At 30.7% G+C, this 10971-nt stretch overlaps 2 long non-coding RNA genes across 2 annotated transcripts; one reads left to right on the top strand and one right to left on the bottom strand.

The window, feature by feature from the left end:
* On the top strand, nt 81-1755 carry LOC18594449. The gene is made up of 3 exons (XR_001928816.1): nt 81-848; nt 988-1101; nt 1571-1755. It is a non-coding gene; the product is annotated as an uncharacterized LOC18594449 (long non-coding RNA).
* Nucleotides 4688-6719, bottom strand: LOC18594448. Its single transcript, XR_001928828.1, has 5 exons — nt 6411-6719; nt 5846-5944; nt 5666-5745; nt 5472-5547; nt 4688-5354 (listed from the first exon to the last, which is right to left on the bottom strand). It is a non-coding gene; the product is annotated as an uncharacterized LOC18594448 (long non-coding RNA).

Raw genomic sequence — 10971 nt, 5'->3', positions numbered from 1 at the left:
TGACGTGCTTAACTTGCTTTTCATGCTTTCGTTTCACGTCTGACTTGATTTTCAAATTTGGGTGAGGAGTTTGTCTTTATTTATTTTGGTTACTCTAAGGCCATACTTTCTGTTCTTTCGAGTTTGTGTCCTTCATTTTTTGATTTGTATGCTCTGTTTTTGCTGATTTCTCCCTTTGAGTTTGGCTAGTTTGCTTTCTTATTTTCTGTGTTTTGTGTCTTTCTCTACTTTGATTTTGCGTTTTTCTTCTCAAGGGTTTTCTTTTCATTTTTGACTACTATCTATCTTTTCCCAGTTTTGTTTTGTCCCCTTTTTTTTTCTTTTCGGCTTTCATTGTTGTTTCTTAACTCCATTAAATATATAAAAAGAAATTTGATTACTCCCATTTCATATAGGGTATTTTTAAAAAATAATTTTTCCTTCATTCCATTATTTATTTGTATAGTTGTGCTTTTGTGTTATAGTGATAGCCATATCTCTTAGTTGTGGTGGATGAATGAGCCATTTGATGTTTTTTTTTTCATCTTTAATCTGTTGAGAATAAATTCTTATGATTTTTCATTGGTTGTTTATTGATGCGATCATGAACGTAAGAACGTTAAATATGAATTACTGAACAATTTAAATAGATGTTAATTATTTATTTTATTTATACTTATTATAAGTAATTCCATTTGGATCAATCCCTTGAAGATCTATCTTTCTTATGGAGATATTGATTTGACAACTTTTGTGGCTTAAACTTTGAGGAGGCTCTAGTCAACGATGTATATTCTGTCCTTCAAAGAGAGGATCATAACAAAGCTGCAGAGTTTGTGGTGAAGGATGTACAATTAATTCAGGCAAAGGTTTTTAACTTCAACTTATGTGTTTCTATACATCTTTGCGCAGTCAAATTATTTATTTGCTGCTTGCCTAAGTGACAAACCTATTTACATTTGTTTTAGTCATTTTTTATTTTTTTTTGTTGACATTTACATTTATCAGCATTTTTAATTTGATGTTCCAAATGATTTCTTGGTGATGGGCAAAGACTGGCGAAGCATTAAAGGAAATAGTTTAGTGCGAAGTAAGAACACCCAAAAAGAAGTCCAAGTAAAGGTGATTAAAATATTTCTCTTTAATCTTTATCCCACTCCTCTTAATTAGAAGTTTCTATTAACTACCAAGTTACACGTCCGAAGACAAGGATTGTCACAATCTATGGTAATATTTTTATGATCACATGTTTCTGATTTCATTGTTTTTATTTATCATCAAGTTTTGATTTTTTGTCTTTGTAACAATTGTTTTTTCTCTGTTTCTTTCCTTTCTATTATTTTTGCTTGCCTTATCTGATTGTAATTTTCAATTTGTTTTGGTTCCTTATTTGTTACTCATTCATAATCATTTAGTTATTTTATGACCTTTTATTTGCGTTCATTGAAGTTTTATATTATAATCCATGGATTATTGATTGTAAAAAAATATTTATACAACATCTTAATTTAATGAATATCATGTGCAAACCTCTCTTTAGTTTCTCCTTCTTTCTGCCATTAATATTTTTTTTCTTCTTTCACATGCTCAGGTCAAAGCAGCTAGCATAAAAGAATCACAAACTATTTATCGGTGTGCTGCTATCCTTATTAGTCTCTTTAATATGACAACTATGTAATTATTTCTATAAATAGTTTGTAAAAAATTTATTCATAAGAGCACATGAAAGCTACAAAATTGAATCTGATATGGAGTTGCTTGGTATTTTTTAATTAATTTCTTTTCTGCCTCCTTATGTTTGTTTCTTATCTTTGTATTTGAGCACAAAAAATTTGTTATTTTTTTTCAGTTTATTTTTTTGTATGTATCTTATTTAGATATTTATTCAATTTTGTTCGAATTTGTTGGTTTTTTTATGAAAAATAGGTTACTTTATTCTTAATTAAGTTAATATATAACAGTAATGTTGGGAATATATTGATCAAATCAGTATACTCTACTACTCTATTAAATTTAATAGAAACTACTTAAGTTACGAAATTACTTTAATAGCTTTTATAGTAACAACACAATATAATTCTGATTCATAACAATTTATATTTTATCTTAATTTTTTTCATAAGCATTAACTTTTTGTGAGTTAGTTGAAAATTAATACATAAAATTGTGAACAACCATGTAACAATTATTCACTTTGTGGTTACCTTTACAATAATTTTTGTGTATAGATATTTTTACAAACACATAATTTAAGACAAACAATTCTAACTCAAAAGTTTTCTATCCAACGAAATAAATATTCTTTCATTTTGCCGCAACGCAAAGTAGGGGTTCAATTCTAGTGAGTAGTAATAATTTGGTTATTGGACTATTTAGGGTACTGTAGTACTTCTGTTTGTTTCTGCCATGAATAAAGGCAAAACCAAGTTAAAGAACCAGTACGGCCACGTGTTCCAATACTTTGATCACAACTATTCCTCTCCCTTTGGAAACAATTTAAAATTTATTAAACAAATTCACATGTCCTTAGGTGCGTGCCGAAGTATTCATTAATCCCTTCATTCATTGCTCTCTTAATTTTACTGCATCTTTCCATGGTTTTACTTGCTTCTTCTTTCCTTACTCTCTCTTTAAAATGAAGCATTTCCTTACTTAATTTCAGCCTTTTGGTATTCACAGATTTCGTTATTATCAAATAAATCAATCAAAGCTTATTTAATTATTGGTCTTTCTCAATTTTGTGCTTCAAAATACTTCAACAAAACAAAATTATATTTGTAATTTATTCTGTTTTATCAAAATTTCTTTAAATATCTTTCTTTTTTTTATCGTTACTTGGCTGATTAATTCTTCTTCATGGAAAATAAAGGAAATGGGCACTAAACAAGCTAGTGGTGGTGGGTTCATGTTGGTTCAAATTTTGATTTAATAGTATGTCCTCTTTTCTTTGGCCAAATTATTATTTTATATATAGCATATTTATTTAATTATTATAACAATTTATTGATTTCAATAAACATACTCTAATCAATCATAAGACAATTTTTTAATTTGTTAACTAAAAACTTTAAAGTTAGTGTGTAGAAAATTTTTCATTTACTTGCAATTCTCTTTTTTTGCTATAGTGGTCCTATTGTTATTTATAGTAAAATAACTTGTTCATTCCTTTTGGTATAAGTACAGGCAATCAATAGTTTCCTAAAGAAATTGTTATACAATAGATCTACGGATATCCGACTTGATAACATAAAGTTTGAGTACCCTATATTTGATTATGTAGCAAGTTTGGATAAAGTTTTAATATCTAACTCAAATTTGGATACATTCTGGGTATCATCCATAGGATAACTTAAACCTTATTATATTTTTTTACGTTGTTATCTCTCCTAAACAGTGCCGTTTGCCCCTTACTTCCCCAAACCCTAGTTATTTTTATTTTCTAATAAATTTTTTTAAAAATTATTCATATGATAAATAAATTTAATTACTTGAAAAATGTGAGTAACCCTACAAGTATAAAAATATAGCAAAAAAAAAAAAGAGAATGAAAAAATTAAAGTGATGAGTTTGCTTAGTTTTATGAAAAAATAGATTATTATTTTGTATATTGATAGTAAATTCTTTTAATTCCACAAGTGAGATTAAAATTTTTATATGTTTATTTAAGAATTAAACAATTCATTATTTTCTTTTAAAATATACCTAAATGAATACATGTCAACCCTTTAAACTTACTTATAACGTTAAAAAAAAAATACTGCCAATGCATCGAATGTAGAAAAATATCCAAATGTAATATTTCTGCCAATGAAAATATTGGCTTATTTATGTAATAGTTGTAGAGAAATGTAAATATTGTATTACTACTTTTCATTAAAAAATGAAAAGCATTCATGCATGAAATGCTTAGATGAGACAGGTATCTTAGGCTCAATGACTTCCTTATTAATTTTAATTTCTTTTATATTCAAAAATTATTTTTCATGATCTTTTTGTATTTTGTATATTAAAAACCATGAAACCTCAATTTATGTAAAAAAATAAAAAATTTAATATAAATACATCAAAATAATTTTTTTTTATATTTTGTGAAAGTTAAATGGAGATAAATAAAAATGAGACAAATGAAGAAAAATTTTAAAGAATAATATGACTTTATTTGATTTCAACTATTTGACGAGTATTACAAATGGTATAGAAATAATGAACAACTACTTTATTGGTGTTTATTTTTGTAAAAAAATATGACAGTTGAATTGTTAGACAATGTAAAAGAATATATTTTAAATTCCAAAAAAAAAATATCAATGGAGTGCACAAGCAAACCTTATAGAAGAAATATTTGGCAATAAACAAGTACCTAATTAATAGAATTATAATAAATGTGTTGGCAAGTGTTAATGAAAAGTGCAAGGTATAGCTTAGCTATTAAAACTATCAAAAAATTGAATTAAAATTACTTAGTAATTAATTTTACCTTGATTCATGAGACATTCAATTACAATCATTTATAAAAATTTTGATTAGAAACATTCAATAAACTTGAATTTAATCGTAATAAGAACTTACTAAGATTTTTTTTATAGTCTCGTCGAACTATAATAGTGACCAAACACTAGAATGTTATAAGATAGTTGACTGGTAGATGCCGAATTTATATTAAGGAAGTTTGAATTTGACTTTATGAGTAAGCCACATCATTCATTGAAATACTAAATTAAAATTTTCAGGACAAGTTGTGATACACAGGGAGCTATGAATGAACAAACAGTTGAAATACATAGGAAGAAACCCAAGGCCTATCTTGGCAACTTTTTAGGGGAAGGAAAAAATACAAATGGGAGAAAGAGAACTGGAAATCCAGCTGCTTGCAGAGGTGATAGATAACCATTCACTTCTTCTGGATGCCACTGACAATCAACAGGTGATAAATTTGACAGGGCAACATGCTTCAAAGACTTCACCAAGTCTCCTTAAAGCCACAGAATCTTAGTCCAAAAACAAGATGCCATCAGCCCAAGCTCTAACCCAATGCAGAGAACAAAGCTTACAAAGAAAAATAATCTCATCAGCCCACCACTTTTTCTCATTAAAGCCAGACTCATATCTTACTAGCCATGGAGAGGCAGCAGAATATATGGACAGCAAACCACCAGAGCAATCCAGAAAAGTCTCACAAGCATTGCAAGAGGAATTTGATGCAAAAGGGATGAGACCAAAATAGCATCATGGGAGGAAGTAACTTGCACCGGAACTGCAAGAACATTTGACATAAATATAGAACATGATTGCCATCCTCCTCAATCTCTTGACACTAGGGTCCTTAACAGTGTTCAGCTGAAAGAGGCACGCCCTATCTCTGGGGGTAAATGAACCTGCCAGCCATCATCAAAACAGTGTTGTGGTTACATTTTAGACCAGACTCTTCTAGGACTTGTGATGTAAAGAAATCAATTACGTATATTTACATTACATAGGAAAATAAGAGAGACCTGAGTAACCTATGAAAAAAAGCAAAAGTAGCAGCAGCAGTGGTTGCAGTGGCAGCAAAGAACACGCAAATGATCCCTACAAACCCAAAGCAGAATTCAATCTACATCCCAAGAAATGTTATATATTGAAATTAAAATTAAAATTTAATTAACAGGTACATATAGAAAGGGAACTGAAGTGAGGTGCTGCCTACCTTCTCAATTGAAAGACCTCGAGTTCTGCAAATATCTCGAGGTGATTTTACTTTTCGCACTCATTTCCCTTTCTCAGGAGCTATAAAAAAGAAGTAAAAATCAAATCTCTTTCAGATATTTGATGGCAATAATTATTGAACTTACACTTGAAGAATTGAAAAGCTGAATAAGTGACTGACCTGAGCAGAGGTGATCGGGTTGAAAAGAAGACAGTCACAAGGAGAAGACCCCAACGCACCGTTTCAATAAAAATGGGGTAGAAAGGAAGAAGAGAAGACCTGTAGGCAACGTTTCAATAAAAGGAGAAGAAATCAAAGCTGCACCGTTTTATTTCAAAAATTAGTTAATGTACTGATTAGTTAGTTATGCTTTAATGACTTGTTTTTCCTTTTTAGCTTTATACTGAATCTTTGTATATAAACCTTGTAAAGGCTTTTCCCTACTTTTGTGAAATAAGAATATTCCTATTCTCTGATTCTGTGCCGCTTTCCTGCCCTTTCTGACAATAATAATAAATATTTCTAAAACTTTACTTTTCTAAGAATCCCCTATTAAGCTATCTCATTATTCATTGTATACGGTTAGACACTGTTTTATAAAATATTTTCTAAGAATCCAGAGGTCCAAATTCCAAATTCAAACACAAAATTTGGGAACTGTCTTGCAAAAGGAAATCTCAAGCTCAAACAACAAAAAAATGGAATCAGAAACACAAGCATCATTCAAACAGAGAGAGGCACTTACAGCCTAGAGGGGGTGCAATGAGATTGACAACCATGGCATTGAAATCAGAGATAAGAGCATCAGCAACAATATTGACACTGTGGCAAGCATGCAAAGCTTCTTGTTGACAGAATCCCCTGTCACATTATCTTTCATCTCCTCAATAGGTTTATTATTATAAAAGCCTCCATCAGCTCAGTCCCATTCAAAAACAGCCAAAAAAACCTCGAAGCACAGAAGGAATTAAAAGAAAAAAGCAGTTCTATGAAACTAAATGCACGAACTGTTTGAAGAAGTTTGCCTTACCATTTAACACTTTGGAAGCGGAAGCAGTGTTAAAAAAAAGACATAACACACATAAGAAATTCCAAATCGTAGTGAATATCTAATAAAGGACAAGGCTATGACATCATGTTGACATTTATAAGCATATCTAATAAAGGAAAAAGGTGTTTTCATTTGCAGAAGTTCTGAGCTTGGCCACAGTCAAGTGAAAGAGAAGTTAGATTGCTATTAGCTAGAAAAGAAGATTTAAGGCCCGCTCATGCTGCAATGCGGGGTAGCTTATGGCTTAACATCCATCAGAGGATAGCCATCAAAATTTTCAGTTTATTTCTTGTATTGAACTTTGTTAGATCTCTTTATTTGCCAAATAAGAAGATAATGGAGATAGGAGGAAGAGTAGGAAAAAGAGATTAACATTTAGCTTGAATCCATTATATATCTCTAATCTCAACTCAAAATGCACAAGAAAATTAACCCTTCCAAATTTCCAATACCATAGGATGCAAACTTTATATAGCATAATCATGAAAAGAAAGAAGAAAACTGAAAGCTCAACTAGTTTATGACACATTACAAAGTCTATCTACGAAATTTATTAGGGGATGGGTGTGAATCTATTAGTCGTGATACTATTGATGAATTCAAACAAGTTCTTTGCAGAGAGCAATGCTAAATGGAGCAAATTTTCTAGTCAGTTGTTTCTTACTCAACTGATTTGTAGTGTTAGAAAAGTAAAATCTTGACTATCAATGACATTGATCGATCTTCCGCTGGTGACATGGTGCAATGATATATGTTAGCATGATGCTGCCACTATTGACACTTTTTGCCTCATTTGGAGGCATTCAAGATTCACTGGGATTGGCATAGAGAGATTAGTGCTGAAGCCTGAAGAACCAAAATGCAGGGTATGGTAAATGTGTAATATTAGCAGCAGAAAAAGCAGGACATAAAGAGCCAAGGAAGCTGTTACATGAGCTCTTTGCATCTCTGTATGCCAACTTGTACAACAGTAAGGGATTTTTCACTGGTGAGGCATAAGGTAGCCTAATAAAAGCTCACCTCTGCTTTGAATTGGTCTCAATAGATTACAACCGGACTCAGATTTCTGCATGTACAACTAGACTAAAACTTGGTTACCATAAAAACTTTAATTAATTATTATCAAAGTGCAAAAAGAAAAGGGAGGATTTTCCAATTGACATACCATATATCTACAAGCATGGTAGTTTCTCTGATTTTTGCCCTTTTTCCCTTCTATGATATCCACTAGTTTTCCACAATTCCTCCTGTGACTAATGGGTAATATTCAGTGGGTGTGGAAACAATCTTATCTGACTGCTAGTGAAAATTCAATACAAAATTAGAATTTTACAGAGTACCATAATTACTGACCAACTTTATTCCCTTTCCTCACTTCTTTCAAGATAAGCAATCTTAAATTTGCTCAAGATAAGTTCAAAATTGTCAAGTCCAGAAGTGCACGGTTAAATCTAAATAGCAATTCCCTAATGCAACATATATTGGAAGAAATTGAATCACCTCTCTAGAAACTGCTTCATGTAACAACACTAGATTATGGCTTTTCAAGTACTAAGTTCATAATTTGTTTGATAAGTTTTCAAATTTACAAAGTCACCAAGATAAAATGTCTCCAAGAAAGTGATGTTGACATTACCTTGAGTAAGCCGTGGGCTCCAGGACAAGCTGAAGATGCACGTATTGCTCCATGAGGTATGTTTTGGGTTTACCGGCTTTTAGTGCAAATTCACTAGCTTCCCTAAGGAAGATGATGCCTGACACCATCAAATCCACCTGAAACTACGAAATACATAGTTAAAAAGAAGGGAAAAAATATTAGAGCCATTAACAAAGTTAAAACATACAAAGAAACTGTTTAGCTTAGCTTTTTTTTAATCTAAAACTATTACAAAGGTTTTATGAAAAATAATATATTTTAAAATTAAATTAAAGTTGTTTGGTAAGATGTTTAGTAAAATAAATAATATAAATTTTAATTTTGATTAAAATTATCATAAAGCGTATTCATATCATTTTCAAACATTTAAAAAATTAAAGCAGAATAAGTTTGTTTTGAGTTTATATATGATTTTAGATGGTAAAATAAAAAAATCCATAAAAAAACGAAATAATGCTCAAACTTGTGTACTAGTAATAGTATTAGATTTTTATTAATCCAACAAATAATCAGACCATGATGCTTCAATTCCTCAACAAAAAAAAAAAGAGAAAATGATGTATTTGATATTAAAATCATTTTTTGTGAAAAAAAAAAAATCTTTAAATAGTTACTAAATGCAGCTTTAAATTTTAGATTTTTTTTCCTTTTTAATTTTTGTAAAAACAAAAAAACTTTAAATTTTGTTATTCTGTTGCTAGATTTTTTTTTTTTTTCTAGTAGTCTTTGTAGAGAGAGAGGGAGATTGTCATTTATGTTAGAAAAAAGTGATTTGTAGAAGGAGGGAGAGTAGAGGGAGATTGATTGAGAGAGAGATGAGTATTTTTTGAAAAGCTGATGTATTTTGAAAAGAAGAGAAGTGAAAGTTCATATTCAAATTTTTTCTTTAAGGTTTTTTTTAAATTTTGTTTTTTTAAAAAAATTTCTTGCCAAAAATCCTATTTGAATTGACTTCTATTTTTAATAAGTAAATAAGTTAAAAAAAAATCAAGCTAAACAGTCACTAAGCTCCCAAGATGTAGGTAGTGGCAATATTTTAGTTACTAGGTCAAATGAAACATTTTAAATGTTTAGCTTTTGTATGTCACTGCTTGGCAGCAAGAAAAGTCCTATAAGTACCGCATAGTTCACTATCATTTCAAAAGTTTATGAAAACAAATAAATACATTTTATTTTAAATTTTATTTATCTTTCTTTCCTTTTTATTCTGTTTCCCCTGTTTCTGTTAAAGAAAAGACATAACACATATAAGAAATTCCCAATCGTAGTGAATAAATATAAAATGCCAAGAAGAAAAACAGAGTAACTATTAACATAAAAAATTTGACACTAAAACTAGGAAACTTGTTATTCAGCTCCTTTGGTTGTGGCACCTAGGTCAAACAATTCACACAAACTGGAGCAACAAGGGGTTCAAAATGTCGGAGTTTGTGACCCTATTTATATTTTTTTATATATGCTAGCATTGATACTGCCACTATTGACACTTTTTGCCTCATTTGGAGGCATTTAAGATTCACTGGGATTGACATCGACAGATTAGTGCTGAAGCCTGATGAACCCAAACGCAGGGTATGGTAAATGTGTAATATTAGCAGCAGAAAAAGCAGGACATAAAGAGCCAAGGAAGCTGTTACATGAGCTCTTTGCATCTCTGTATGCCAACTTATACAACAGTAAGGGATTTTCCATTGGTGAGGCATAAGGTAGCCTAATAAAAGCTCACCTCTGCTTTGAATTGGTTATAGAGTCAATAGATTACAACTCCAGGCTAAATTTCATCCTTGCTGCTTCATACTCTTGCTCAGATTTCTGCCTGCACAAGTAGACTAAAACTTGGTTGCCATAAAAACTTTAATTAATTGTTATCAAAGTGCAAAAAGAAAAGGGAGACATACCATATATCTACAAGCATGGTAGTTTCTCTGATTTTTGCCCTTTTTCCCTTCTATGATCTCAACTAGTTTTCCATAATTCCTCCTGTAACTAATGAGTAATATTCAGTGGGTGTGGAAACAATATTATTTGACTGCTAATGAAAAGTCAATACAAAATTAGAATTTTACAGAGTACCACAATTACAGACCAACTTTATTCCCTTTCCTCACTTCTTTGAAGATAAGTTCAAAATTGTCAAGTCCAGAAGTGCTCGGTTAAATCTAAATAGCAATTGCCGTCTGCAAAATATATTGGAAGAAATTGAATCACCTCTCTAGAATCTACTTCATGTAACAACACTAGATTATGGCTTTTCAAGTACTAAGTTCATGATTTGTTTGATAAGTTTCTAAATTGACCAAGTCACTAGGATAAATATAATCTCCATAAAATGTCTCCAAGAAAGTGACGTTGAAATTACCTTGAGTAAGCCATGTGCTCCAAGACAAGTTGAAGACGCACATATTGGTCCATAAGGTATGTTTGGCTTTGCCGGCTTCTAGAGCAAGTTCACTAGCTTCCCTAAGGAAGATGATGCCTGACACCATCAAATCCACCCTGAAACTACGAAATACATAGTTAAAAAAGAGGGAAAAATATTAGAGCCATTAACAAAGTAGAAACTTACGAAGAGCATGTTTGGTTTAGGTTTTTTTTTTT

This window comes from Theobroma cacao, chromosome 7, assembly GCF_000208745.1.
Source record: "Theobroma cacao cultivar B97-61/B2 chromosome 7, Criollo_cocoa_genome_V2, whole genome shotgun sequence".
NCBI classification, from domain to species: domain Eukaryota; kingdom Viridiplantae; phylum Streptophyta; class Magnoliopsida; order Malvales; family Malvaceae; genus Theobroma; species Theobroma cacao.
Note: the sequence above shows the minus strand (reverse complement) of the source record. Positions and strands in the feature narration are given on the sequence as shown.